Genomic DNA, 26,782 nt, shown 5'->3' with positions numbered 1-26,782 from the left:
CTTCGCTGGACGAGTCTTCTTCCTCTTCTGCAACGTGAGCGCGTGCTGGCACGGGGCACAGCTGCTCTTAAACTTTGTCCAATCTGCAGACGCTGGAATCAGCTGTGCGAGCCCATTCCGTTTTTATTTTTCTGTCGTTGCACTGAATACTTGCTCGTTTGCAATCGTTCATCACCCGAATCCTGGCCTAGGATTTGGGTATTCGAATTTTACGCGACGCAATTACAACTTGCAGAGCAGGGCAGTAGTACCTGTTCTAACATAACAGACGTTGTTCGAAAAAGAATGTCTCGGGGAATCTTTTCTAGATTTACAGCTCGGTTCCGGCGACTGGCATTTATGTGAAACGCGTCCTTTAAAGGCACACCGAGGACAAATTTCGATTGCCTGTATGTACCGATTACCGCATTCCAACGACGCTCTACTTTCCCTGAGAACTGATGCCTCGAAAGCTACAAAAGTTCAAAACACGAGGTACAGATGGTGCCATCACTGCGTAATCTCTGAATTAGTCTGCATTGCGTCGAGTGGACATAGCTGTTGTATCGTAACTAGGATACGAGGCGAAAGCAGGCGCAGCAATAGACCTCATTAGAGCGATTGTGAATTTTTTTCTCCTCGTTTGTTGTTGTTGTTGCCTTAAAAGTGATGGCACACACCAACTGTGGGGAAGCGGCTGCGTTTTGTGTGTGCATCGCGCCTGCAGCGCTTCGTCTTCCTCGCTGCATTTCCGCCGCACTTAACAGAAATATTCTGGGAGGTAAGAGTTCTTCTAATCCATAACGCAGTTTTTAAACTTTGCGGGTAACTTCTTTTTGCTTGCGCTTCTGTGGGGGGAAGTAGGAGTCGCTGCTTTTGATCTACACGTGGGTTCAAGAGTGCCTGTCGGTTCTGGAATGGGCGAAACCGATCGCGATGAAGGGTTGGGACTGACACCATCTAAACTGCGGTTATGCTGGGTTGGAGGTGTATTACAATATGAACTCTAGTTCACGTTTCGGTATGTGGACCGGTCGGCACTCATGTGCAGTCGATGGGCGGCAATAAGTCGGCGAAAATTTCCGCCGAAACTGAGGACTGTAATTGCCGCTGGACCACTTCTTGACGAACAGCCGAAACTTCGGAGGAGTGCCGCACTCGTCCATTATCCAGCAGGTATGACGCAAGTCCACATCGCTGCACAACTCTTCGAGGCTCCGAAAAGCGAGCCCACAGTTTTTGTCGTACAGAGGGCTTGAGAACTCGCACGTACTTGCCTATGAGAAAGTCACGGTGCTTGGCTCCACTCTGCTGGCCCACATTAAGCTTATACTTGGCTTGCTTCTGCTCAAGCCTCTGCCGCAAGAGCTTAAGCGTTTTTGTGTGACCTGTCGAAAAGCACTGATTGGGCGGGCTTACGACGTTAAGCCCAGTGCGGGGCGCAACCGGCCATTTTGGAAGGAGGGCAGGTGCGGTTCCTTTCCTGGCATGTGGCGTACATAGACACCGAGGTGGTCAACAATAGCGGTACGTAGGCCACGCCACTCGCACAGAGCCAGCTGAATATATGCCTTCAAAACCCTTGTAAAAAGTTCGACAAGTCCATTGGCTTGAGTGGTGATAAACCGAAGAGTAGCTATGGCGCATCCGCCGTTCATGGAGGAAAGTTTGCATATCCGCAGATGAGAATTGTGGTCCGTGATCAGACAAAATCTGCCGAGGATAACCCTATCCAGCAAAAAGTTTTAGGTGAAATTCTTGAACTGCTGCCGCTATGATAATATCGAAAAATATGTTTATTGGCTTCACAGTTATGCACTGACCTTAATTTCAATTCTGAAGTCCTACAAAAAATGGGCATTCGTCCTCTGCTAGGGGACTTTAGTTTTATGTCATATGATCAAAAATTAACAGGATAGCGAATTATTGGCAGATATGCACTAATATGTGGTCTACAATAATGGCCTAAAGATTATTTAACTGCCATTTCCTGCTTCTTACTGCATACCATTACATTAATTGCAGTTGAGACGCCTGTCGCACTTATGGTTTCGCACTGCCGAAATTGAAACTTTGTTTCGGTATAGCGTGTGAAGTTCCAGGCGGCACAAGTGGCGACGATGACCACCTCCACTGGTCATTCCTGACAGCGTACGCGTGAGCAGATTCTAGCCCATGTGCCTCAACGTCGCGCTGTTTCATATTTTGTACACGTTCTAAAAGCGTTGTATTCTTGCTGAAAAGTCAACATGAAGTACTCAGCCGATATGAATTTTTTCCTCGGCTGACGACTTCATTAGACTGGAGAAAGAAGCCAACCGAAGAGTGCGCCGAGGTGAGGACTCCTCTTAGCCGAATACGTCCACGATCACCACGGAGCAAGAAATCAGCCACGCACATTGTCTTATTTGAAGCAGAGACTTTGACTCCACAGAGGCCAGCGGAAACATAGAAATACATGACTGTGTTTCTTTGATCGATAGACTTTGATAGAGTAGTGTACTGTGACGTTTAAGTGCGCGTCAAAGAGCCCCAGGTGGTCGAAATTATTCCGAACACTCCATTACGGCGTCCCAGACTGCAGGGGGTGCTTTGAGACATCAAACGCCATAATATAAAATCATTTCTTATACCCTCTAAGCTGTCGCATCACGGGCTAAACTAAGTCCAAGAACCTGGTATTCATTCAGTACAATTTAAGTGACACATTCATCCAATTTCTTTATCGAAAACGCCTGTTAGCTCGCGTGCAATCCCGTTATGACTTTTGCTTCCTCAACCATGTGAGAAATCTTCTATCTGAGGTGTTAAAAAGGCAGAACCGCACGAGCCGCCCATATGATTGGTACTCTGGCAGACTTCTATCAATAATTTACTGCGAAGGTGCCACAAGCATACCGGCTACAGTTATTTGAGCTTCTTCAATCAGTGATTTCCCCTCACCTTGGTCTTAGTCAACAGAAGCAGTTTCACAAAGGAGGGTCTGCAGTGAGGGGATATCGTTATCCTGGAGCAACTTATCATGGCCCAGCAGCTTGAAAAAATAATTGCGTGACGTAGAGGAGCATTGCACTTTCCGTTCTGGCGATGCGAGATCTACAGAAAGGTTGAAGCTTGCGGCAACTGATTCACTTGGAAGGCGAAAGACAATCGCGCGTTTCAAAGAATCAAATGTGAATTTTTAATACACCGCCGCTGCACATGGCATTCGTGTGAAGTTAACGACGCGCGTTTCGAAAAAACCAAGGTAAACAGCTTAAAAGCACAATCCTACTGAACTCCGCGACTATATTCAAGTTACAAAAAGGTGAGGTCATTAGATGCTTCAACTAAGCCAGTAAAACAAAATGCACATAGAGAGCACACGTAATTTTTCACGAATACTGCAGGATATTGCAGTTCGCGGTTTTAGCGCCTAGTTCGTCTCTAGTTCAAAACTACGCAGGTAAATGAAACACGCCAGCAAAAGTAGCCGGCACCTACAAAAGCTGTACATTGCTTGGCACAAAGCGATGCCTAGTTGCCTAACACCGTTTCGAAAACACACTAGAAAGTAAAGTAGAGCATGACGACGTGCTTACTTCATCACATCAGTGACGTCAGCTTTCGAAAATCGCATATTAAAGTGAAGATTTGACATAGCAAACTCAGAAGGCCATGCTAATCAAACAGACGGATCACTTTGTTGCGTTCCGGGCGTAAACATGATGAGCGGGCTTTCGAAAATATCTGTAATCAAAAGAAAATTTAGCGGTGTAAAACTATAGAGAAAATAGGAGACAACCTCACCGCACAGTCGGTTCAAGCCACGCCGTTTCTAAACAGAATGCTAAATAGATTAAAAGCGTTTCTTCGCGGAAGGTTTATGATAAATGTTTTTAAAGCATATAAATCTTTTTAAAGGTCTTTCCGCGCCGAAGCACAGTGCGTACACATTGTCAAAACTAGAAAAGTGTCAACATTTTCGGAAATCATAGATTTGTTCCTGCAGTGACGGCATCAGTTCCTGTCTTCCTAGCCCATTGTGAAGGAGACGTCATGTGAAAAAGGAACATTTCTTCTCTGGATTCATCTTGGATCCTTTGGGGCAATTGAAGGCTACAGCGAAAGATTTAGAATGCTGTACCAGTTTGTTGCAGTCCGCCGAAAATGGGTACTGGAAAAACGGTTTGGCACACGTCAGGTAGCACATAGTCATGAAGAAGACCTTCTCGGGTGGTAGATCTTTGCGCAGCGGCAAAGGCTCGCTTTCTTCGTGGTTGTACGAGTTCTTGAGGGCAGAGTACGTGATTTCTAGGGCGGGTATCTCTGGGAAGACGTTGGTGTTTTCTGCTCCGTGTTTGCAGCTGGCCTTTTCTTGGAACGTGGCATTGGTCGAGTCCGTCAAGATGGAATTCACCGCAGTTCCATTTGACGTCCACTTCAGTCCTTCAGCGTCTATAGCGCGCACCAGCTGCATAGCCATCAGGAACAGGAGCCCTCCGTACAGCATGGCTTTTGTCCCATTCCTGTAGTACGCAGGCGGCGTGGCCACGGCGATCGCCAGTTCCACGCTATTCAGGACGTAGTCGTATCCGGTGTAGTCGGGAAGGTTGTTCCATCGCAGTCTGAAGGCTTCCAGGTATTCGGTGGTCCAGTTAGATCTGGTTGCGGCACCACTCACCAAGGCCCAATAGTGGAAGAAAGACTCGGCATTTCCAGGGAAGGGGGCGTAAATCCTTTCAAGTTCGTCCTTGTCCAGGACAGCCGTCGGCGGCCAAAGCGCCTTCTTCACCGCGGTCAGCTTTCTGGACACACGAACCTTACTTGCCTTGTCCATCCAGACGGAACTGTCAATCTTTTTCACGGCCTCTGTGACAAGGCTGTCGAAACCAATGTCGATGGTTCTTATGTCTTGAACCGTGAAGAGCGAGTAAAAGCCCAGGGCGAGAACCAGAACCTTATAAGAGATTTCTACACGGTGCGCGCAGTAAGCTGGTAGATACACTGCCGCTTTCCTTTCACTCCCGTAGTGGATCTTGAGGAACTCGTAGCCAGCGTAGGAGGAATGGTACTGCACCAGAAGCCAAATCAGATGCTTGTTCAGTAGCCTGGCGTCGTACTTTGACAAGAGCTCGGTAAATGTTCTGATGAGCGACAAGTCACTCACGACAAGGTAGTCCTGAAGAGTAAGCTTCGGATTAAGGGAGAGCCCGAGCTGAAAACCCTCCACCCATACTTTGGGTGAGGCGGTTGGTACATGCTGGCTAAGTTTGCTGAATGGGAACAGCGCTGGCTGCACTTTCCCCGAGCTCATGACCGAGTAAATGGCTTCGAGGATTTTTCCCTCCACGTCCCGCATATTTTCCACGTCAGTAACATTGATGGGAGGTCGAGTGGCTGAATCCGGATAGAGGTGAACAAGAAACAGCTCCCAGTACTTTATGTAGCTGGGTTTCGCGTTCTGATGCTGCTTGAGCATCATGGGAATGTAGAGCCCAGGACTGACTTGGATCCGCTGCTGTCCGGACGATGTAGGCCCCAGGACAGTCACTGATATCCAGAACGGTGACTGCCACTTATAAGCGAGGTAGACGACCAAGGAAAGCGGCTCAAAGAGCACCCCAGGGGGCTCCGGCCAGGTCAGGTCAAGCTTCTTGAGGAACTCAAGGAACGGGGTCAGCTGCGAAACCCCCGACTGGTAACCAGTGGTACACATATCGTACATGGCCAGCGGTTTTTTTCCGGTAGGAATCTCGAGCGTTCCTTGCAGCAGGGTGTCCCTGAAGTGTGTGTACCAGGAGAACTGAAGGCTGTCCATGACAGATGTGACCTGCTCGCTGTGGTCGGATGAAGTGTGCCATGCGGAGCAGACGTAGGCGCTGAAGTTTTCGCATGGATCGCGATTCATGTCGAGGTATTTGGTGAGTAGAGTCATGTGCCGAACGCAGTCGTCGGTGAGACAGAGTTTGCGGACGTTCTTGTATCCCTGTAGCACGGTCAGGACGATTACGACAGTGACGAGAGCGAACACCGCGGCACCAACGCAAGTGACCATGGTTGCCCTATTGGTGCTGGAAAACGTCCGTGCTAGGCCGGCAGATTGTGGAGCTCTCACCTGCGAAGAAAAACGAGAGAATGTTTCGGTGTCGCACAAGTACATCCCTACTTGCTTACACCTCATTTCCGCCTTGCAGATGTTTTCGATTTGCCCGAGACATTAACAGAATGAATGGACAATTCCACAAGAGCATGGAACATCTATCTTTATTGAGCTTTTACTTAATTCACCTGTTCCAGAAATGTTCAAAGCTTGTAGGCGTGCATGCTTTTGTAAATTAAAACTCTTGAAATGCGAAGCTCACGCACTTCCTCGTCATAATCCGAATTAAGCTTATTTTCAGAGACTTGGAATGTGCGGCACAATTTTTTCGCTAACGTAAGATTCGTTAATTTTGGATTTGCGCTTCTACATTCCACCCGCCGCGGTGGCTCAGTAGTTAAGGCGCTCGGCTCCTGATCCGGAATAACCGGGTTCGATTCCGACCGCGGCGGCCGCGTTTCGATGGAGGCGAAACGCAAAAGGCGCTCGTGGGCTGTGCGATGTGAGCGCACGTTAAAGATCCCCACATGTTCTAAACTATTCCGGAGCCCTCCACTACGGCACCTCTTTCTTCCTTTTCTCTTTCGCTCCCTCCTTTATCCCTTCCCTTACAGCGCAGTTCAGGTGTCCGCCGATATGTGAGACAGATGCTGCGCCATTTCCTTTCACGAAAAACCAATTGTCAATTTTCCCACCCCAGAATTTAGCAAAACAATATTTGGTTGTCGGCTCGCTGCAAGAGGGAGAGAGAGAAAGCCCTTTATTTGCACCCGTCTCTGAGCATTGGTGATCGGGTGAGAAGCAGCTCTCCCTTTCACCGTCTGCCTCCCCCCTTGACGTCAGCCGGAATCAATTGACTTCCGCCGGCGGCCTGGGCTTGACCGATGACTTGTTTTTGGAATTGTTCTTCCTGGCTATGGAGGGAGGATTCCCATGACTCTTTGTTTCCATGTAGACCATTTAGCGCTGGGCTAGCCCACATCATATGATTTAGGGTCGCTATGCCTTCACAGTTTTTGCATTTGGGAGAGTGCACCTCCGGATGCCATTTGCGTAGGATATACGGGTTTATGAAGGTACCCATCTGCAGTTTTCGCCAGATTACTTCTTCCTTCTCTGAGAGAGATGTATTGGGTGGAGGCAGGGCTCTCCTCCTCATTCTGTAGTGTTCTGGCATTTCAGTGTATGAGGTTAAGTCTCGCTTTTTGGACAGGGAGTAGTCTGCCTGCGCTAGGGCCCGGTGTGTGAGTCCTCGGGCGACCTCGTTGGCGATATCGTTCCCTGCGAGTCCACTATGAGCGGGTGCTCATATTATGCTAACTAGGTCGTTAGGTACGTTCTCCTTGCATGTTTGCAGAATTTTGTCGGCCTCTTTGGACACTTGACCGTTCTCATAGGCTTTGATTGCAGTTTTAGAATCGGTGATGATTATTCTAGTTGATGCGTTTGTGATTGCCAGTGCAATCACCGCCATATCTGCCTTCTCTGGTGAAGAGTGTCTTACGCTACAGCTCGAGATTAGCTCGCCTTTGTCACTCACTGCTACTGCAGCGTAGTGGCCTTCTGGGTACTCTGCAGGATTGGAGTCTTTGGACTCCGCTTCTCCTGCGTTCCTCGTTGTGTATGGGGTGCATGTTTCTTTGGATGGGGGTACTCTTAATTTGTTGGCAATTTCTTTGGGGATTTTGGTTATCCCCTCTCGTGATTCTGGGTTTTGGTAGCCCAGTTTCCTTAGCACGGATCTGCCCGTTTTGCTGCCAGTTAGTCTGACATAATGTGTCGTGAGTTTAGCCTCGTACATTTCCTCTAGGGTGTTCGACACTCCTAGGTTGAGGATCGTCTCTGTTGATGTGCACGCTGGTAAACCTAGGGCTGTTTTAACACCTTTCCTGATGAGAATGTTTGCCTTGTGTCTCTCTGCTTTAGTTGTATTTAAGTACGGGTAGCGTAGGTGATTCGGCTAATGATGAAAGAATGGACGTCTAAGTAGGTTCGCCTCCTACATCCCCCCGTTTTTTTTTCTTGGCTATCCTCTTGAGAAGCCTGCATGTTTGTTTGGTCGTGGGTTCTAGTCGGTTTATTGTTTCGGTTTTTCTCCCATTTTGTTGTATCCACATACGTAGTATCCTGATCTTGTCCACCCTTGGGACCAGGGTGTTGTTGACCAGGAGCTGTATATCGACCTGCTGCTTGCTCATTATTAGCATCTCCGATTTTTCCGGCGAGCATTTTCGCCCTATGGGTTTCAGATAGCTTTCTGTTTCCCATATTTCTCTTTGTGGGGTGTCTTCTATTTGGCCATCGCTCCCCCGTCTGTCTACCCAAAGGGTGATGTCATCAGCATAGAGAGTGTGGCAGAGGCCCTCTAGCTTTCTGAGTCGTTCTGGCAGCCCGATCATTGCAATGTTAAAAAGAATAGGGGAGAACACCAATCCCTGCGGTTTTCCCTTGTTGCATAGCTTAATCTTAGATTTGCACTTCACTTTTGCCAATTGTTTTTAGGGGAACAAAAAGGTGCAGTATCTGTCTCACGTATCGCCTGACACCTGCATGTCGCCGTAAAGGAAAGAATAAACGAGGGACCGAGAGAAGAAAGGAAGAAAGAGGTATCGTAGTGGAGGACTCCTGAATAATATCGACACCTGGGGAACTTTAACGTGTACTGACATCGCACAGCACACGGGCGCCTTTGCGTTTCAACTCCATCGAAACGCGGCTGCCGCTGTCGGATTCGCGCCCGGGTACTCCGGATCAGGAGCCGAGCGCCTAACCACTAAGCCACCGCGGCGGGTATTTTCACTTGGCCCAAACTCAAAATTAGGGACTATGCTTGCCTCGGAAACATTGTCCACTTAGTCCAACGCGAAATTTGGCACATGGTCTAATCCTAAAATATTACTCTTTGCCTACTTTCCGAGTGAACCCGACATAAAATTTGGCTGCTGGCTCTTCCCCACAATTATGCATTTCGCCCACCTCCATGATTTTGCTGTTGGTCCATCATTGAATCTTGACACTTGACGCACCCCCAAAATATGGCAGTTGGCCCAGCATCCAAAACTTGACAGTTGACCCAACTTAAAAGGTGGTCGAAATTATTCCACATCCCTCCACTGCGGCGAAATTTATAATTAGTGGCCGGCTCCGCATGGTGGCCAAATGGAGGCTTCATGTGTCAATATCCAAGTTTGACTGTGCTGCCGACAACTCTCTGGGCGTGGGCAGCTCTAGACGAGTTTAGGTACCATTAGGGTGTCTACCTGCCTGCATGCGAAGCATCTGAGTGGTGATAATGCTTCAGGAGGGGCGCCGCTGTCGTGTTCCTATCGTTGTCGTGTGCCCATGGGGGCGCCAGCGTCGGACATATTTAGTCGTAGGTGTAAGCATGTCCAGATCGCGCACGGTTGAGGGACACCTGAGCACCTTGTGGAAGACCGGGACCTTTGGGCCATCAAATTCATGAGTCTTTAATCATCTAACTGATGCACGCGACGGACTCCGCAAGCGGTTCATGTCACTCTGCGGCGATCAATTACGACCCCAAGTAGCCCACGATCTGAGGCCCCTGTGTTGGTGCAAAACCTCTAATACCATCCATGGAACTAGATGCGGTATAAGTGGGCACGCACCAAGTTGATGCTACATGGATCCCGTATCAGCGTTTGTCGGGTTAACTCAGACCACTTTCCTACATCCAGCCCACATCGGTCCTTTTTGGGGAACTTGGAGGCAGATGCAGCGTAACTGTAAGCTTTGTGTGAGAAAAACCTCCTCAAGCAAAAATGTGGTTCCCCACACTAAACTGCTGTTGGTCCCACATCGGCCGTGGCGGGGCTGGAAAACAAGCGTGCCCGTATGCTGCCGACACCGATCGCTTGTCAATTATTTGAAGGCAAGCGAAATAAATGTGATCTCTATCCGCAAAAAAGCTCGTGAAAATAAATAGGTGCTGCCCTCACAAAACAGCTGTACGTCCCACATGGGTCAGGGTTGCGAAAAACGCCGGCATAACATAATTCTGGATCAGCCTGCATAGGTCAGCGAAAGACCAACCTGCAAGAACGCTGCTCCAAGACCGAAGAAATTTGCAGACGCCACACTAGAGGCGCATAAAACATAAAGAAACCGATCAAAAGAGTGGGAATGACCACGTATAATATGGAATATCCAGGCATGTGGTCCGCATTAATGCCAACGCAAAGGGATTGTAACCTACCTTGCGAGCGAGCAGAAGAAAGGGAAAGAACGCTCACCAGCATACCAGCCATTTGCTCGACTGTGTACCAGGTGTAGAGATCCGCAGCCGAAGATTTGCTCTTGCCAGTGCTTGGGTAGACGTCGGTCTTGTGGCCCTGTTCGTCGCTGCTGGGTGCGGTCTGCATGCAAGTATCAGCCGTAATTAACGGCAATGGCACGTTTTGCTGAGTGAATTCAAAACCAATGAGAGTACAATTGTAATCTATTCCGGAGACAGTATACATCACTGAACGCGTTTGTCAAGGCGACCATACCGCGACAATGGCAGAGCCTCGAAAATGTATTAATGGTAGAGCATTATCTGTCCTATACCAGAAGATCTAACAGCGTGTGTTAGCACTAGTTAGCGCATTAGTGTGTGCACTCGCAGATGGTACAGAAAGTCCAAGCGATAGCAACAAAAGTAGGATTACGCTATCAAGCGGCCGTAGGAGTAACACAGTCCCAGTGGCTGACCACAATGTCACGCCACTTTTCCCGACGACATTAGTACCAAAATTACGAGCAACCGTTTGTCGTACAGCATTACGTGTGGCGTCTTACGATTTCTCGCTGCATATAGCTTAAATGTGCTAGACAAGGTGGGGGCTAGCTTGCGATAGGTATTCGAACCGACGAAATATGCACTTTCAATTATGTGCCTTCCCGTACAATTTGCCTCGCCTTAAGGCGCGGTTTAGATGTCAACCGAAATGTGAGACAGTTATATGCCATTTCTAATAGCCAGCAATTCTGAACAAAAGCATTTTTGAGCGAGAAATCATTAAATAAATCAATTTGTTTCATATAATGTAGGATTTCGCTATGACAATCAACCTATCAGCGCACCCGACTACAGTTTTTACTTTTTTTCTATTAACATTCCTCGTATCGTCAAAAGCGTTCTGTATTGGTTTTCTATGGGAGTCAATCTGTTCGATGCGACCGATGGAAACACATTAAAATAAAGATTTTGTTACAGATGAGAATAATAGACCAGTACCACAGTACTCCAATTTTCAAAATTTTTGTCCAAATTTGCTGGACATGCCTGGTAGTGGAGTTTTTTGTTAAAATAATAATAAAAAGGAATGAAAAGGTTTTTCTAGCCCTGGCATCTGCCATCGATACTGAAGCACCTGAGCTGGGGCAGCGGAAATCAAGGATAGCAGGCAGAATGAAGAAATTAAATGAAAGAGGTGAGGGGAAGGGAAGAGAGGATAGAGGGAGAAGTATTATATACAACCTATTTACACAATAAGAAATGTGTCCACGTTGTGCGCGTGATTAGTTCAATTTAGAGGAACTCAAACACACGCACACAGCACTGTGTTGGCTACAACTGGAGTGAGGCGTCCCGTTATTAATCGTTCAAGGTAGAACTTCAAGGTAGGCTTTCAATGTAGGCTTTCGCCTTAAAATTGGAGGGGACACCTAAGCGCTGCCTTAAGGGCGTGGCGCGTTAGCGTAATGGGCAAATAGCCGTATATGCTGAAGGACGCTCTCGACATTTACAGATCTCTGGGAGTCCTCGTAGAACTCCTGGTGCAGTGGTGCAGCGGTTGAGTGGTGCACCACTTCCCTGCGATGCCAGGTGCTCCCAGCGGTGGGCCTTAAGCGGTCCAGGTTGCCCTTCTTGAGCGACCAATTATTAAGTTGACTGCCATCTGGCACGAGTGGCAGTTTGCTCAATACAGGGTGGGCAGATTGTGATGACACCGTAAGGGCAGGTGACCTACGTGGCCCACTTGCCTCCTAGTTTCACTCTGGGCACCACCTGCCAGCGGGAGGCTCGTGATTTTTCGCTTACAACGCCGACATCGCATTTTTTGTACAAAAAGGGATTAGCGGCTGTAAAATAGCCTTGACACCAGATGGCGCAGTAAGCTTTGCAATAAATCGTCTATAGCTCTGCTTTCTCGACTAAGCTTTCCATTGGCTTTTCGTCCACGCTTGCTAACATTGCGTAAGCAAATTACCCTCCCAATTACGCGTTCATGTTCACGGTGTACACGTTTAACACGTTCACTGGGGCAGCGATTTATGGCCGGTATCCCTTTAGGTCATGGTCCTATGGTGGGCCACTTTGTATTTCGTTTGCTGCCGCGTGGCCCACTAGTGAACCTGTGAACAACCTAAGGCGAAGCCAACCTATTGGAAGCGTAAACTGTTGGCAATAGCAGCATGGCATGCGTGTTTTTCGCTGGCTCTTTAAAAAATCTGAGCTGTGCCACGCCGTCAGTGAGCAAGTGAATATTCGTGCAGCATAGCAGGAATATATGACGTCACCGAGCGGGTACCGAGGATGCATTGAACGTATTAAAGAGAGCAGCCCGATATGTTAGCAAGGTAAACCTAGTTTTGGATTCTTTTTCGAGTAAGCTCTCACAAAGTTCTCAAAGTTCTGCCACGCAGTACGCACGAAGGACTGTATTCGCGGAAGCCTAGCTGTGGCTGTGAAACTCTGGCATAGTAAAAAAAAGTGCAAGGAACTTGGCAATCGCCGTATTACTGTCCTTTGATAAAAAAAAATAACTAGGCGACCACCCAAGGTGGCGCCGGTTGAAGCGTCATCTCCAACCTTAACTTCTGCTCGCCGTCATTTAGAGTATAACCTCATAACACTAAGCAAATGGAAAGGATATCGCTCACGAGGTATTGTCGCCATTCGTGGAAAAAGCCACGTTCAGAGTCGTTACTTTGCAGGCTCTATATTAGCATCGACATGGCCTACGTCCAGCAAATACCGGTTGAGGATTCGTAATCCACCACTACGAGCCTTCCCAAGCAGCACAGATAACTGGCCCAATATAGCATTAGGGCGGTTTCACTCTGATCCTTAGCAGGACCGGCGTTTGCCGATACATATCCAATAGTGGGCCGATTACATTGCTGCTCGGGCTGGTACTATCAGGGTTTTTATAGAGAATACTGCGGCAGCACTAAATGATGAAATAAAGAGTAGTGACTGGGTGCGGGTGGGGGAGTTTCGACCCGTTCGACCACTGCTGTCGCACATCGCTGATATGGCAATCGGTGGAAGCGGTGAGCTGTCGTTTTGCAGCTGCTGTTTATCGATACTGGATACGAAGGTAATGTTCTGGACAAGATTAAGTGACTTCTTCCCAAATGCAGCTAAAACTGTAAACTTAAAAGGAACCTGGTCCCATTATCTCGAGCAAGGGACGTCATTACCTTCAGCGGCGGAGGATCCGGGACCGCTTCATCGGCAGGTGTCGCCTTCGGCTGCACTAGTTTGCTGGACACTCGCTCCTGTGCTCGCTCCACTGTCGCTATCGACGATTTGTCCTGGACATTGTCAGCGAATGCATCGTGGTTGTCTCTGCCCTCCGCCGTGGTCTCGGGGCCCGTAATAGATGACGTAGGGCCTTCGCTAAGCGCAGCTTTTGCAGTGGCGCCAGCCTTTGGTTCTCCGCGGTGCTGACGCTTGACAACTGGCTGGATTTGACTCCGCCTGGTTCTCCCCTTCGTCGCCGACACCTGAATGTATGGTCATGCATTAGAACACTCCTGATTGGTTACTATTCAAGGCAGATATACGAGATACCATTGGCTGATGCCATTCTTAGTCCGTGTGGTCGGGTCCCTACATCGTTCTAAGATATGACTGAAGAGGGAGTCCTCTGCGTTTATCATATTGCACCGATAGTGGCGTGAGGTGCCGCATCCAGATTGACTGCACATGAGCTGCCTACATCGGCGCCAAGCCGTCACCGAGAGCTGCTCACGTCTTCCTGAATGGGAGTGTTTCTGGTAACTGGATGTCGTCATATGAACGTCCTGCAAAAGATCTTTGAAGCTCCGCAGCTGGTGCTAGTGTGGACAGCAAAGGGACAAATTACTTTTGGCACAAACCACAACGATTTCTATAAACTGCCGACATAACAGTGCTGAAATAGTGACAAACAGGAAGAAAAAAAAATTTTTCTTAGCCGCGACATTTCAACGTGAGAAGCCCGGCCTAGGAAAGCAGCTGCAGATGCCCCTTAAGAAGGCCCTTCAAGCAAAGTCTTTATCTGTTTGTTACGATGTCGCGCTGATTCTCCTAATTGGTGGTTAGTTCCTTTGCTCCTACAAGCGCCATGTAATGCCACGCTCTTAGATTACTAACCAACACGTAAATTTTGGTTAACGGCAATGGCAAGACAGCATTCTTTCAGAAGCAATCGCTGGTTTTTCGCTATACCTTTAAATGACTATAGCTACGCAGGTCGTGAACGCTTACTAGGCCGGATGAGAACCGTTCGCATTGATGAAGAAGAGTTGACACGATGCTTTCACGTTACGGGGGAATATACTGCTTGGGTAAAGAGAAAATGTCATTCGTGGAATTACGGTCCCGTCAGGCAGTGACGTCAAATAGCATTTAGTTAATGATTCCAGCAGTGTCCAAGACTTGATGAAAACTTTTTAATGCAGCTGTCGAGAACACTTCACAGCACGATGTGGTAACTAGCCCGCATTCCACACAGTATTAATAAAAAAGGTCATTGGAATCAGGGCACATAGCCCAAAGGTGAAATAAGTTAGCGTTGCGAAGGCGCCAAATGAATTGGCTGTGCACAGCAACTGCCACTTCCCGGGCAAAAACTGACTTCGCAACTAACCCCTCACCCGCCTATCGCCAAGATCGATGCGTCTCTGCTATAGTTCATCCACAACTGGCCGCTCTTTGCTTCATTCGCTTTGCTGTCCAACAGCTGACGCTGGTTGCTGGATGTGCTGCTCTGCTTAATTCTTAATAATAGTCAATCGCAGTTGAGAGCGGTTTCTCATTGACCCCGGTTAATAAAACCAAGCGCCGGCATTATTCTGCATCTGAAGAAAAAAATCTTAACGGACCTCGCTCGCGATATTTAGACGTCAATGGACCTTAACTGTTCACGAAAAAAAATTATAAAATCAACCCACCAAGAAGCAAAGCCTTGTCTACGGTCTCAAAAGCAAGGTAGTGTTATTACCTGAGCAGTGGTGGGCAGGGCTGATGCATCCGATGCAATAGTCAGCACCGACTGCCCCGCTGCGGACCCCGATGGCGTTGAAACGCTGAACTTCTGCTGCTGGCCTTGCTTTCCAGCTGCTGTCGGCTCTGCCGATGCAGCTCCTCCAGCGTCGGAGGCCAACAACTTGTCGCTGGATGTCCGAGCGTTGGTTTCCTGCCCGTCGCTTGTGGGCCGAACGCCGGAGGCTGCACTGGAGACAGCGGGATGGGAGCCAGTGGTGCCGGTGGCCGTGGACGACGAGGATCGGTCCGGCGTGCCGGACGCAAGGGCATCCACAGTGCTCGCGCTGCGACGGATCTTCTGGCGGCTTTTTTTGGCGCTGCTTAGACGGCTACCCTGCTTCGACATGGTCGCCTGAATGCGCGCAAGGTCGAGCTATAAGTGAAGGGGTCTTAAGACACCGCATCTCTAAGAGATCCCACGCAGCGGAAAACTTATGCCGCCGCAAAAACCACGGCCGTGTGCAGCAGCCGCGTGGCATTAACTAGCTGGGGCACAAAAGTAGCGTTCGTTGCATTTCTTGTGGGTGCTCTGTGGCGTCATCATGACGTAATAAAGCAGCTGCCACTGTGGAAGGGAGAGGAAATCCTTGCCGGCCCTCTGGATCCTAGCGAGACTAGGGTTATCATGGACCGCATCGCGTTTCACTGCTCTGATAAGCGAGTGGACGCTTCCGGAGGAGCCAGTAGAGGAAACGCAAAGCAGATAAATGGACTTGAATCAAGCTATCAGGTATCTGCGAGGAATTTCTCTGTTCCATGATGTCGTAAACGCGCTTGCCCTGGTTGCTAAGGAGACGGTTCAGGTTCCATACTCTCTTTGTTCCGTATCTCTTCATCGAAAATGTCTTAACGCGACTCGGAATCGAACCCGCGTCATTGCGCACATTAGCGAAGGCCACCGGCACCGCGGTACTGGGGCCAGCTAGCTGTCGGAGATGTAGTCCCGATAAGACGGCTGCAAGGTGAATATCTCCGGGACTGAACGCAGGGAGACAATGCGAAGTCCTTGCATTAGTGTCGGAAAAATCTCTGAATAGCAATGGCAAGAGAATGCCGACTATGGGTACTTGCCAAAAGAACAGCTTCTTGACGCTTGCAGATCAGTGAGTGGCGAAGCTTCTTCGTACGAGTCTTCTTCTGCAGCACGAGCCCGCGCCAGCACGGGTCTAAGCTCCGCTTCTACCTTGTCTAATCTATTGCCGCGCGCGCCTTTCTAAGCGCCCATGGTCTTTTAGAGCGAAAGCTTTACTCCTCGGGTACAACTTCTATTTCGATGTGGATGAGACAATGACCTTCAATGCCTCACAAGGTACAACCCAACTTTTTCGCGCGGTGGCATGGCCCAAGCTACGGTAGTATGACCATGTGACCACATGACAGTGGCCACTGGGTACCCGAACTTTGATTTTGGCCCTTCACCTTTGACATTTGATTTGAGACAGTGGGCATCATGTACCACCTAGTTCTAACCTCAGAGTAACCCAAGTTCTAACAGTCTTCACTTTAGTCAAGCTACAGCGAGACGGTGACGAAGCCTTTGATGTGCAGTAATAAAACATTCAAACAACGCGAACCTTGTCTCAACATGCTTAACAGAGCTTTCGCTCGTGTAATTAGGTTCAAGACACGTTGAAGCCCAGCCATTTTTTTTCTAACTTAGCACTGATTGCTTGCTCACTTGCAGTGATTGATCAATCACTTGCAGTGATTGATCACCCGATTCCTGGCCTCGGATGTGCGTATGCGTAATTCCAAGCGATGAAAGTGAACTTTGAAGAGTCGGGTAACAATGCCTCTACTAACAGAAGAACCCACAAAAACTAAGAACAGAACGTTTGCTGGGAATAAATTGTGGATTTTGAATTAGGTTTGAGCGGCAGCAGTAAAGTGCGTTTGTTAAAGGTTCACCGATCACAAATTGAGGTCGGCCTGTATCGATTGGTTGCCGCATAATGCCGACAATCTATTTGGACTGAAAATAAGGTTTCCTATGGTAGAAAAAGCAGAAAAAGGAAAAACTTAGTCGCCGTCATCAGCGGATGTCACGACTCACAAGCAAACTGCGGTGTGTCGTTTCGAAGAGATTGTTGGTCATGGATCCTGTTCTGTCGTGGCCGAGGGAAGACACGAACGCAGTCAGCCAGGAAAGGAACGAAAGTGGTATTTATTCACGGACGCCTCTGCTTATATAGCGCTTATCAAGACTGCTCTAAGTCTCGGTCATGCGCCTGGACTGATAGTAGACATCACAGATCCCAAAGTTTCAAAGTTTATTAGTGCGAAAGCATTACTATAGGTTATGCCGGCGAGGTCGTGTCATCAAAACCTGTCGGCAGCAGTTGTGACGTTCTCAGAAGATTTAAGATCAAACGAATAGCTGTAATCGATAGAGGATGATGTGAGGATGCTGCGCAAAAAAGTATGTTAATTTAATGATTAGTTAATAAATTATAGCCTAAAATGTGGTAAAAACGTCCAAATAGCGTGGATGCCTTTATAATGAGTGGACGGAAAAACAGCCGTGGATGGCAAAATAGCAGAAATTCGCAAGAGAGTGAAAATAAGTTCGATATGGATTGAAAAGTGTGTGATGAATGAAAAGTAATAGATTAAATGAATTTATCGATATCCAGCAATTAGCTCTTTCATTAGAAGCGAAAGTTATTGGACGGTTTAATAGGTTGGATGGGTATATAGTAAGTGGACGGGAAATCAACCATGGCGCCAAATCTGGAAGACCAAAGTGGGTGATTGAAGAGAATCAAGCAGAGGCAAAGAGAGGCAAAGAGAGGCAAAGAGAGGCGACGAGTGTCGAGGAGGCGCGAGTGCTTTCGCATTCTCCCAATACGGGCTTCCGCAGTGATCTCTAGGGTTTTTTCAAACAAAACATTGTCGCCGAGTAGGCGAAAAGAAGGCAAACAAATTCACCTCACGAAGTGCCCCCATTTCACTCTTACACCGAGAGCAGTGGGCAATTTTTACACAGAATTCATAAGCACATTCATCTATAAGAATAGTACAGATAAATCATAGAGACATCTGTAAGCAGGTATTAATAACACGGATGAGCAAGAAAACTGAACAACTGAAGGAAACTGAGATGGATAATCGATATGCCTAAAAGGCATTGTACATAAATACAAAATATTTAGAAAATATCAGGTGTAAGAAAAGGCAAGGGGACACAGCCCATCGAGACGGTAATCTGGGAGTGTTTTCGATGCAAACGTCTGAAGCTTGAAACGAGTGAGTGGCTATGCGCAGTGCTTTGAGGTAGGCCTTTCGCTCTTTATGGCGTTCAGCCCTGTCTACCACCTGCAAGTACGGTTCCGGCCAAGCCTGGGAAGTACGTGAACACCTGGAGATGGATGCCGCAGAGCGTACTTGAGCGTTGCTCGCGGTGGAAGAATGGTGTGGGGTTCATTCGAGGTGGACCGATACGGCTGGTTGTGGTTGTCTATACTCAGCTAGCATAGTCAGTATATTGGGAGGGAGTTGATTGCGAGCAAAGGCTAGCAAAGCAGCCTGATAGTCCGTGCGGATTATGACTGCAGGGGAGTGGTGCTTATTCCGAAGGATAGCTTGTGTAATGGGCAGCATTTCTGCGAAGATTTTGGGGCAAGTGTAAGCGAGATGGTTGACACCGTGCCGTCGCAAGATTGCCGTGTCACATTGGATGATAATTTCGACCACCTGGGTATCTCTAGAAATTATTCCGGAGGCCTCCACTATGGCACCTCTTTTTTCCTTTGTTCTCTCAGTCCCTCCTTTATCCCTTCCTTTACGGTGCGGTTCAGGTGTCCTCCGGCGGAGCTAGTACAAATCCCTTCTCTCGAGCGGTGTGAGGCTGTGCTGGCCAGCTCAGACCCTTAGACGCAAGTCCCGGCCGTCTTGTAGTTCAACCAGGTCGCTAACAGTCATGGACTAACGGCCACCTAACACGGCCCTCCGATCACCGAACTCGTCTTGACGAAATAATGTTTTTCCAATCCAATTCAATCCTCCGATATGTGAGATAGATACTGCGCCATTTCCTTTCTTCAAAATCCAGTTTTCAATTTTCAATTTCATTGCATGATCACAAATCAATTTTTTGAAGCGAAAGCTTCGGTACGCTAGGTAAGCCGATTTTGCCGAGCGTTGCCGGTTGACCTTCAAGTGAAGCAGAGTTCAAGTGTTGCTATAGGCCTTACTATTTGGGGTTCACCATGGTGTTGAACCGCTTGATCTTTGACCTTAAGATTTGCCGGCAGATGGCGATAGAATAGTCGCGTGACAATCGCGTGATGTCGCGCGATAGAGACTGCGGTTGGGACGTCAGTCTGGGGGAATATATAGCCCGCAGCAGTCATTCTGTGACCAAAATCTCGTGATCAACCATTATTTTAACTGCCACCAGCCAAGGCGGCAGAGTGGGCGCGCGGCCTATCCAGTGTGCGGAACGCACTCAACGTTACAGACGCCAAGCCGCGTCTGCTTGCCCAATACACCACAGCTTTCGCTCTCTAACCAGGTTCAGCAGAAGTTAAGCGGCAGCTAAATTTTTTCTTCAAAATTTTTCCTTCAGCTGCTTACTCTTTCTACGCGACAGTGGCAATATGATCAGGTGGTTTTAATCGACGGGACCATTCAATGGCCACTTGTTTCTACTCGAAACCATTCAGAGTTGCATGAAACATCAAAAAAGCTTGTTATATTGCTAGTTCATTTAAATTTTTGCGAATAATGGCAACCGACTGCAGGTCGACAAGTCGCTTACACCAACTCCGTGACAGTTTGACACGAAATGCTACTCGGCAGCAACACTTGTCGCGAACGTCATGTAGAAATGCCTACAATATTTGGCCAGTCACACAAGGAGGTATAGCTGAAAAATAATTCGTCTGGATCCTAGCTTCAAATGGGAGAGCTGGCTGGCGTTGAAGGTGATTGCTTCGGCGGACATTGCTAAGTTTAAAAAACACGTTGCTTTGAAAAATACGTCTTAAAGCATGTAATAAACAAAGAAGGCATCGCGGGAAAATAAACCTTGGTGAAAATACAACTCACACTAGTCTTTTTTCTTGACGGAGGACTTTATAAGGAAAGGGACTCTTCTGTACTTCTCGCATTTTTTGCACGTTTTGAAAATTCACTACTGATCCGGAGTTCCCGGGTTCGAAACCGACCGCGGCGGCTGCGTTTTTATGGAGGAAAAACGCGAAGGCGCACATGTGCTGTACGATGTCAGTGCACGTTAAAGATCCCCAGGTGGTCGAAAGTATTCCGGAGACCTCCACTACAGCACCCCTTTCTTCCTTTCTTCTTTCACTCCCTCCCTTATCCCTTCCCTTACGGCGCGGTTCAGGTGTCCAACGATATATAAGACAGATACTGCGTCATTTCCTTTCCCCAAAAACCAATTATTAATATTATTAAAATTCCCCTGGAATAAAACTGCAACGTACAAGTCAATAAGAGGAAAGAAAATGGACGCGAAATCTTTCGCACAGTTGTTCACCGTCCATACCGCACGAAAATGGTTCATCGACAAATGCCACTAGACGTTTGATATCTATAGATGGCTGAAATTATTATCCTTACCTACGGCCCCTCCTTATTTTATGATTTTTATTTTTTTACCCCCTCCTCTATCCTTTCCATCAGAATGTTGTTGAGGTTCCCACCGAGAATGGAAACAGTTACTGTGTTCTTCCTTTAATTCAGACTAATTTTAGCACCAAAAACACGCGCATTGAGCCGCCGCCGTGGCTCAGTGGTTAGCGCGCTCGGCTACTGTGGCCGTTTTTCGATGGAGGCGAAACGCAAAAGGCACCCATGGGCTGTGCGATGTCTGCGCACGCTAAAGAAAAAATTGAAGATTGGTTTTTATGGAAAGGAAATGGCGCAGTATCTATCTCAGATATCAGCGGACACCTGAACCACGTCGTAAGGGAATAGATAAAGGAGTGAGTGAAAGAACAAAGGAAGAAAGAGGTGCTGTAGTGGAGGGCTCCAGAACAATTTTGACCACCTATCTTTAACGTGCACTGACATCACACAGCGCACGGGCGCCTTAGCGTTTCCCCTACGTAGAAACGCAGCCGCCACGGTTGGGTACGAACCCGGGAACTCTGAATCAGTAGCCGAACGTTAAAGATCCCCAGGTGGTCGAAATTATACCGGAGCTCTCCACTACGGCACCTCTTTCTTAATTTCTTCTCTTAGTCCCTCCTTTATTCCTTCCCTTACGGTGCGGTTCAGGTGTCCGCCGATATGCCCGACAGATACTGCGCTATTTTCCTTTCCCCAAAAGCAGTTTTCATGGCGATGTCAGCGCACTTTACAGATCCGCAGGTAGTCGATATTTGATTTTATTTGATTTCAATGATTTTACCCTCAGGAATTTCGCATTATATCCGTATCCCTATTCTTCTTCTTCTTCATCTTCTTCTTCTTCTTCTTCGTCCTCTTAAATCGTGGCACATACCCACATGTGGAGATTGGCCAAGGTGTACTGGCATAAAGAAAGAAATTTCCATAGGATATTACGACAAAATTTTAGGACCAAGCGTGAATTTTGAAAAATGTATCTATAGAAACGACAGAATAATATTTAAAGTAAAATAACAGACAGATATATCCCTCCGCTGCAGCACCTCTTCCTCTCTTTCTTCGTTCACTCCCATCTTCCTTTCCTTACGGCGCGGTTTGGGTGTCCACCGAGATACGTGGGACAATTACTGCGCCATTGTGCACGATAACTACCACAAGAAAGACGCAAAAATAATTACGGGCAATGAATTTTATTGATGACAAGGGAATCCGATAGAATGCTTCTTTCACTCGGCAGTCAATCACAGTTCTGATCTTATTTCATTTCCGAGTTAATGGACTTTCATTCCTCAATATATTGCAATTTTCACTGCCTTCGACTTTCGACTACGCAATCAGACAAAATGTGCCCCATTCATAGAGAGAGGCGAGTCCTCATACCGCTAACAGCGCAGTTGCACCGCGGTTAAGCGATGCACCACTGCACTGGCGGATGATTGTTTCAGACAAATCCACGGGTAGGGCTTGTGAGACGCATGTTGCTCTTCGCGACCAATGATAGAAGCAGCACCTGCCACAAGCTTCATTTTTGCATGAATGAATAGTTTTTCAAGAGGGTACATGTTTTAACGCGACAGCGTTAAAGGCCCCGTTAAACCAAAAATCCGGTGCAGGCGTTGTCGGCATCGGCGTCTTAAGCGAAATATCACGGGCATGGCTCTGCCACCTGGTCGCCATAGAGCAACTTAGGTCACGTGATATTGCGGCGTCATTACAACCTGCCCATCAAATAGTGAGCAAACTGCCCACCATGGCAGGTGGAAGTTGAACTAATTATTGCTCGCTCAGAAAGACAAACCTGAGTCAATACAAACCCCACCGCTGGTAGCACCTGCCATCACACCACTACAAAATTTTATAAACAGTCTATAGACTGTCCATATACTTCTGTCTATAAACTCTATGGGCTTTTTGTAGACAAACCCTAGAGAACAGTCTATAGGCAATACAAATCTTATAGACGTTCTATAGACAATCTACAGATTTACGGCCATACACTTTTAGTAGACATTTGCCTATAGAAAGTCTATAGACTACGAATAGACATAAAGTAATATCCACAGAAAGGCAATACAGTCAATAAAAAGTATATAGGCTATCTATACATTATTTTTATAAGGGCAGGCCAGTCGTACATCGCTTAACCGCTGCGCTGCATCACTGCGCCAGGAGGGGTATGAGGACTCCCAGGGATCTATGAATGTAAATTAGAGAATGGCCTTCTGCATTATGGAATTAACCCACTACGCTACCGCGTCATCCCCCTAAGGCTCAGATTTAGTGTGCCCTGCAATTTTTGTGTGTATGCATGCTGTTGTCCCAGTCATTTTTTACTTAGTCAGGTTCATTTTGCTGAGTCATTATTCGTGCGTCTTCTCCCTCTTCTACCCTACAAGTCGAGAGGGGGAAGGGGAGAGGAGCAAGTGGTCATGGAGACGGTTGACAGGTAGCAGGTGCAAAGAGGCAGGTCTCCCTAAACACCAGCTAGCAGGTGCATGCTTCACACAGGCACAGACAGCACCTGACGGCTTGCGCCTTTATGGTCCTTGTAATGTTATCGCATTTAAACTAGTTTAATGCTTCTAGAAACTGGTAATTGTTAAAGCTCGTAAGGTTGCTTGCGAAAGTACAGATTACAAGCCGAATTCCGGCTAAAGGCGTACGTAAGTTGAAGAATACTGGAAACAAATCCATCGTTGTCCTTAGACCTAAGTTCCTCTCCATCGACCATAGCCCCGGATGACAAACCTTAAGGTCTTCAATATTCCTCCAGTTGTCCGCCTTCATATTACGCAGTGTGTTTCAAAGCCTTCTTCAAGAAAATCATACCCTGTAATGAATAGTATATGTATACGCATAATATATGTAGCTGTTCTCTTGAATGTTTAATGAAACGCAATTGCACACACACTTCACAGTCATGAAACTCTCCTAGGAAAAGTCCTGCATGGGAACCCTTTCCTCAAAATTACTTCTTTAATCCTTCAGCCAGGTGTCGAAGGTTTCCAGTCTGATCTGGGTACTACTTCATGTCCGTCACAGCCCATCTATCGCATTAATCTATCTTCCAGGCAATCCTTTATGAAATTTTTAGTTTACATCTTTTGCTCAACTTCAGAGAGAACTGGGTCTAAGGTGTTCATGCCTTCGTTTCTGTTCAATATTTTTATCACTCTTCTGTATACATTTTCCGCTTCAGAAGCATGCGTCGAAAGAAAGGAGATAATAGTAATATTGTAATGAACGCAAGTAAGCCTAGATGGATCAGGCAAGAAGGTATGGAGGAGAAATGGCGAGAGGATATCCTCGTAACGAATGCTAATATAAAGCGGTTAAAAGTATCAAAAGTTTATTTCTCTGTCGTTCATGTCTTCCCCAAGGGCACGTTTCTGGTGCTCATCTTGAGTGAGGCTGTTTTTGCTCATTGGTATGCTTCATAGCCTTTCCGGTACAGTAGAAAGTACAGCAGAGCTGGTCCCAAAATACAACAGAAATTTTTGTCGTCCTGTCGTACGACAGATTTTCCTTTAGTATCGTGAGGTAATCTCTTGTGGGGACAGAACTGGCTCTCTCATCACTACAGGAGCTTGCTCACTCAGCAAAACACAACACACAACAGAGTTGTGTTTTTCGACAGGGCATGCGATATATGCATCGTGAAAATGGTTTTAAAGCTATAGCAATTCGGCAATGCTATAACTATTCGGCGGCTTCGGCATGGGCGTCTGCGTGAAGCCTCCCCCTGCCAACCGTCGCAGGTGCCGTTTAGGGTCTTTTCTGTCTCTCCACTTTCAACCTGCCAATTGTTCTTTCTGTTTCTTGCCTTTTTACGGGCACTGACACCGCAGAGCACACCGACGCCTTTTCCCTCTCGCCTGCGTGGAAACGCGGCCATCAAAGGCCTGGATTGTGTACACCTTCATCTTTCTTGGCCGTGCTATACCCACTGAGAGGAAATGAGGAGGAAGACGGCAATCGGCGCACGCGCTTTCCAGAGCGAACATCTCGCGATGCTCGCGCACGCAGCGAACGTTGCTCGCAGTCTGGAGCTCGCCCTTGCCTCGGAGGTATACCGCTGCTCGCTGCCGTCGGAGTGCTCCCGTCTACCTCCTGGTACGTGCCCGAGCACTGTCTGTGAGCGAAGTTCCGTCATCTCTCCAGTTGCCCTGGAGAACGGTCAGCGCAACGCTCTCCTTTTTTTTCTCTTCACAGGAATCCGCAGGACACCACTGGAGTCCAGCCAGAGAACCCTTGCTGCTCAAACACTTTCCAGAGACCAGGGCCTGTCAGGGACCCTGACGGCCGGCGACGCAGAGACTAGGTGGGCCACGCGCATATCACGCTTAGGCTTTACATACCACCGCGTTCAGTGACCGTGCCTTAGCCTTACGCAACCATTTTCTTTTAATAGCATAAGAGCTGCTCTATCATCGATGCCCTACAGATAGATGTCACGTCTTAATGTGTAGGCTGTTCAGCCTCTAGCCTGTCTGCCAGGTTTAAGACGTTTTTAAGGGCAGCCGCTGTGGTTCAGTGGTTATGGTCCTCGACTGCTGACCCGTGTTTGATTACGGCCGCTGCAGTTCGCATTCTGATGGAGGCGAAATGCTAAATGCCTGTGTACTCTGCGATGGTAGTGTACGTTAAGTACCCCAGGTTGTTGAAATTATCCGGCGCCCTCAACTACGGCGTCCCTATAGCCTGCGTTGCTTTGGGACGTTAAACCCAATAAAATCGAACCAATCTCGGTTGTGGCACATCGTTAGCCAAAGTTTTACTAAAGTTATTTCATATCTATGAGGCCCTGCTTTCACTATGGAACCGTGGGCTCACGGGGGCTTTTTTGCTGGACACCACCGGTAGCAAAACTGATCCGTCGCCCCTCACTCCGATGATCTTAATAGTCCATTATACGGAGAGCTAATGCAGTGCATACCACTGAATAAATAGTGCTGTTCTTAGGGGGATAAATCCCATCGGCTGCGCGCCAAGCTCACCCGATGAGTAGTGTTCATGTTGCAAAAGCTATAAACATCCGCCGGTTTCCTTTTCAGTGGTTCTAGGCTTAGCAAGGAGTGTCCTTGGGAAGCACTCTGGAGGCGCCTGACCACTCATCGAATAAGTAACTTCATTCCTGAGGAATATTTGTTGCCTAGCAAGACCACCTAGACTTGCCTAACCATGGGTAAGCACCAGTTTGCGTGTCTTATTTGTGTTGTTACAACACCTTACATAAGCTTTAAATCTTTTATACGAATATGATAACAAAGCGTTTTCTTCGCAAAATGAACACTTCTGACGGCCGTCACTTCTCTTCCAGGTGAAGAATCAAGTAAGCATTGCATTTCATATCTAAGCAGTGGTGAAACATTTCAAAGAGTATAGAATCGCCGGAGCGTTAAATGGCATAATGCAATACGCACTGGTGAAACTACCACCGCTTCCATAAATACACTGCTGAGTCGTGCTAGCGTCAGCCTATCGGACCCCTTTTCTGAACACGAGACTCATCCTGCATGAACAAAATCCCGTGTACAGCCTTTGACAAAAGTAACCAGGCTGCATGGTTTGCTTCTCATTCGAATAATAGAGCCGTTACGGCTTCCCTAGCTTCTCTAGAGATCAAAAAGTTCTCGTAAGGCGAGGACAAGGGTTCTCCTTACCATAGAGATTTAGAGCTAGAGGACTGGCATACTAGTTGCAATATACGAGTGAGAAGCAAACCGTCCAGCATTTTCTTTTTGGCAAAGACTGTACCTAGCTGATAGTGCTTGATGATGCACTCATCGTCTCCTACTCGTACAAGAAAATCCCAGTCGTAAGCTTTATAAGACCCGGACGTTGTGCTCGGAGTCATAATTATA

The sequence above is a fragment of the Amblyomma americanum genome, chromosome 5 (assembly GCF_052857255.1).
Source record: "Amblyomma americanum isolate KBUSLIRL-KWMA chromosome 5, ASM5285725v1, whole genome shotgun sequence".
NCBI lineage: Eukaryota > Metazoa > Arthropoda > Arachnida > Ixodida > Ixodidae > Amblyomma > Amblyomma americanum.
Note: the sequence above shows the minus strand (reverse complement) of the source record.